Raw genomic sequence first — 4,930 nt, forward strand, 5'->3', positions numbered from 1 at the left:
CAGGGTGCCCTTTTAGCCCCTTCTCACACGACACCATTTGCATTTGTTCTCCCTCTGGAGAACAGGAGGGAGAGAACAGTGAGATATTCAGGGGGCTTAAAACCCCTGCACTTAACAAAAATGAAATGGGATCCCGTGCCAACTGCGTGATTCGCACTCTCCTCGCTTTGTGCGCAACTTCAGGGCTCTCCCCCTGCTCTCTTCTAGGTGATTAATTCCACCTCCTGCTAAATGGATTTACAATTAAAATGGGCTTATTTGTAGCAGCCACTGAATTTTCACCCTCTCCCCCCCCTTTTTTTATTTAAAAAAATAATAATAATTGAAAACACACCCCAACTCAAGCCGCCTGTAAGTATTAATTTTCATTTCCACAGAATGCTCTGTCTCCGGGGCAAGGAAGGAAATTCCAGAGAGTTAGCCAAGACAATCAGGGTTAATGTGCTCTTTGAGAAGTGTGGTACAAGCAGGACCCTCGCTTTCTCATTCAGAGGTCAGTCTGGCTGCTGGGATGGTGATCTGGGTACAGCAGGGAGAGGTCGTGGGGCTGGCCTGGCATGCGCTTTGCCCAGGAGAGGGTTTGGGAGACCACGGTCCATGTGCAGCGGCTGTGGGAATTGCCACATGGTTTTTGCAGTCGGCTGTAGGTCACTCAGAGGGGGAACATGTGCTCCTTCGCAGCTGAACAAAGGCTGTTTTCAGCTGTGTGGGGGGTGTAAGGAGAATGACGTGCCATGATGAGAGTGGGAGAATGGTTGTGGGGTCGGTGCTTTTGGGTTCCCCCCCCTCCTTGGCATCCAAAAGAATGAGTATAGATTATTTGGTGAAACTTCATTTAGTCCAGCTGGAGCTGCTTCAGCAAAGATGCTTGGGAAGCAGAAACGAAGACAGTGATAAAAGAGGCAGCATGGTTTTACCACCTCGCCCGGCTAAGTGAAGGTCAGCATCACCAAACACTCATTTTCCTAATGACCAAGGGCATCTCAGCAGCCTGGGCACTGGCAGTGCTGGCTTTGTGTCTCTTCATCCATGGCACATATAGGGTCGTCTTTCTTTGGTGCTGGAACATCTTGTAAAGCCCATCCATGTACACTGTGGACTCTTCCCTGTGTAAGTTGGCACTTGAGAGTGTCCTAGGTATTTTCAGTGCCTTTCTTCCTACATCTCCATCAAGTTGATAAGCTGCATTCTCCTCTCCACATGGATATCACACAGTCAGAACTGTTTTTTGAAGAGCACTAGAGCTTCTTTAAAATAAAATTTCAATATTTTTAAGGAAGAGAGCCCTCTTCTTCCTTCCCACAACTACTGTAGGGTTGAAGGTGCAAATACAAGTGTTTTCTTGTGCAATGGTGTAAAACCCTCAAAGGGAGACTAACTTGCTGCTCCTCCACCTCTTTAGTTAATATTATTATATTTTTTAGGTCTCACTCTGCTTCCCGGCTGGCTCCTATCTCCCCTTTGCAAACAGGCAGGAACACAGCGTTCTGCTTGTGTGATAAGCTTCATGGACATTCACCCAAATTCCTCTCCTCCAGCTGATCCCAATAGCTGAGCTGCAGAGGAGTCTCAGGGCTTGTAAGAACATTTTCAACTCCACTGGAAGCACTCAAGCCATCAGTGTGAGGCTTGAGCCAGAGAAACGAGGGTCATCTTTTCCTCCTCCCCCTACCTCGTGTTAGTAATGAAGATAAGGCGTGCCTTTGGTCAGCGTGCTAAATGTTTTTTTCCTGATGAAAAACCTGCAATAAGGCTTAGGCTGAGATGCAAACCAAAGCTGCTCTTAACCCATAGCCCTCATAGAATCACGGCATGACTGAGGCTGGCAGGGACCTCTGGGTCCTTCTGCTCTGAGCCCTGCCCCAGCAGGGCCACCCTGAGCAAGGTGCCCAGCCCCACGTCCAGGCGGCTCCTGGAGATCTCCAAGAGGAAGATATGGTATGGGCTAGGAGCATTTTTGAAAGCATATTTAACATTAGCAGAAATAAGCAGAGCAGTTTTGGGAAGATGTCCAGCAGCACTAATGCCCACTTGCATGGTCTCTGCTGCTGCTGTGTCCTCTGGACAAAAAGTGGCTTTAGAGAAAAGGGATTTTTTCGAAGATGAACACATAAGAGATTCTTTCTGAGCATTTTTTTTTCCATACTGTAGTCTAGGTTTTTGCCAGGACTTTTGGCCCAAGATTCAGAAAATTTAAAGCCTTCTATGCCGTAGATCCTTCAAGAAGACTCACGAAGCTCTGTGTGAACCCTCCCCAGAGGTACCTAACACAATGGTGAGCTCTGTGCTACCTGAGGCTGAAGTTGTTGGGGAGCCATCCCGCTGTGAATGCTTGCTCCATCTGTGAGGTTACAGTGACTGTAGACCTGCACCATCCCTTGTAGCATCCCGAAGGGTAGCACAGGACGTTATTCTTCCTTGTGTGACAAAAGTGGTTTCACCAGCTCACATAATTTGGAGACATGAGGTGAAAGCATTAGACTTGCTATTCAGCAAATATTATTGTTTTCCTGTACTCTTTTTGGAGGTGGCATTGCTATCGACACAATTGGTAAAGCTGGTTTTATGCAGCTGCTGTGAGGCTGGTCTGGTGGCTTGATAATTAATCTAATTTAGGAATATTTCATGTGACTTGGATAATTGCTAAGAACAGAGTGGTATGGCAGGTCAGGCATCTGTTTGTTGCCACAGCCTTCAAAAAGAGAAATTCCCAAGTGATTTTGACACTGTTCTCCTGATCCCAAACACCATCTGATGTACAAAGATAAAATTAAACCCTTCTTCTATATGGAAGTACAAATGGAACCGAACCACTTACCTGTGAAGAAAAGACTGCTTTCCTTGGAATGCACCGGGCTGTTTGCACGATGAAATTTCCACATCATATCTTAGAAACAGCTATACCTTGGATGAAAAAAATGCATACAAAATCAGTGAAACTATGCCAGTGATTAGTTTTAAATTATTCTTTGTACTCAATGTAAATAGTGCTGTGAAAATGTATTTTTATGTCTCCAGTGAATGTGATACCTTTGCATATAAATTTCAAGGCAGATTTTCTCATTTGTTAATGAAATGCTGAGGTCCTACTAGTCTCAGAAGCATAAAGAGACCTGCACAGAGCCACCAAGAAACAGGGCATCTCTGGGGTATCTCTGGGGATCATTTAGTCCAAACTCCTGCCCAGACCTCAAAACAAAATTTCAAAAATGTTCAAAACATCAAATTTACCAGCATCAAACTGACCCTGTAATGGGCCTGTTACTGACTCAATGCGAGGTAGCTGATCAGTGATGATACAGATTTTTTCCCAAATTAAGTTGTCAGCTGGAGTTTGTTTAAATGTAGTATGACGAACCCCCATGCTGATTTGTGTGGACATGACACAGATGCAGTTTAGACCTGTTTGTAGTTCTTTAATTCTGCAGTCGTGTGCCTTCAGCCTACGTACACTGAAGCAGTGGGGATCCTTCTCTAACAACATTGATATCAAACCCTCTGTAGCTCGTGTACCTTGTGGTGCCCCTTGGGAGAAAATGTTGTGCAATCAAGAAAATGGCAATGAACAAGAAAACAACTACCTACAACGTGTTAAAAACAAACAAACAAACAAACAAACAAAAAAAAACAGTCAAGTCTCTGCAGCACAGAAAACCTCAGTTTCACGGCGTCAGAGCAGTGGCTCCAGCGAAGTTACTTATGGCAGAGTTATTGTTTTTTCTACCTTCGCAGGAGCAGATTTGATTAGGAGTCTGGGGTATTGCTTTGACAATGGTGAATAGTGGAACTTTATTCCTTCTCAGTCCTCACAGAGAGTCAATCAGTCTAACAAAATACATATTTATACAGCATGCCAAAAGGCGATTATGTCAAATACTGAACTTTTTGTGTCCAAAAAAAAAAAATAATCCAGGTTAGAAAAAGTGCAGTTCAAATTTATAAGGTTGTCATTTATATAGAGCCAGGCCAGGAAATTGTGCTATGGGTAGGGACAAGCTAAATAGGACCAAAAAAAAAAAAAAAAAAAAAAGAGAAATGCACTTCATGTCCTTGTTCTGGCCCCCTTTGTGCTGGGGGAGCCAGCCCAGTTTGAGGATTCGTCTTCTTTTAGACCTTTTGTCCTCGTGACTGTACACAGTCTTTGTGGCCTGGCATTAACAAATGTGATGTAGACATTTTAAAGGGGCCATTTGTGTTTGGTCAGTCTCCAGTCAGTCTCTTGAGTTTGCTCAGGCTCCAACTGTGCCAATCTTGCCATGGAAAAAAGACCTCCCCATGAGCAGTGACATTCACCACTGTCAGGGTCCTCCTGTCCAGAAATCCCCTTCAGCTGACTGACAAAAAACAAACAAACAAACAAACAAACAAACAAACAAAACCCGTAAACCTTTTATCCAAAATGCTGCAACTGAACACAGATAAACCAAACTCTTCACCTCAAGCAGCACTGTAATCCTCGGAGATGATTTAGCACACTGCTCGGAAAGCTTCACAACAGCTGAATTTTGCAAAAATGAAGTATCACTGCTGTTCACGTGGGAGGTGTACGGATCAAGAGCAGCGTGTGCTGGTCAAGGAGGAGTGTATTTATGTGCAATACTTAAAATACAAATCAAGGTCCTGATTGCACAGTCACTGACCTGGCTTTGAGAGGAATGCATTTCTGCTATCGCACCATGGCTTTGCAAGTTGAAGGCTTTAAACCAGGTGAAGTTTTCAGTGGAAGGCTGTAGCTTTTATTCTCCAAACTGATATGGGGAAAGGAATCTTAAAAAATTGTCCAAACAGTTTGGAGAGAAGCTGGGGGAGCTGGGCTCAGGGTTGGACCCATGGGGCTGGATCCTCAGCGGGGTGGTGTGGTGTTGGTCGAGGGACAGCTGTGTGTCTCCGTGCTGCTCCGTCCCCCACGGCTGCAGCTGTTGGAGGAGGA

The sequence above is a fragment of the Anas acuta genome, chromosome 4, assembly GCF_963932015.1.
Source record: "Anas acuta chromosome 4, bAnaAcu1.1, whole genome shotgun sequence".
Classification (NCBI taxonomy): domain Eukaryota; kingdom Metazoa; phylum Chordata; class Aves; order Anseriformes; family Anatidae; genus Anas; species Anas acuta.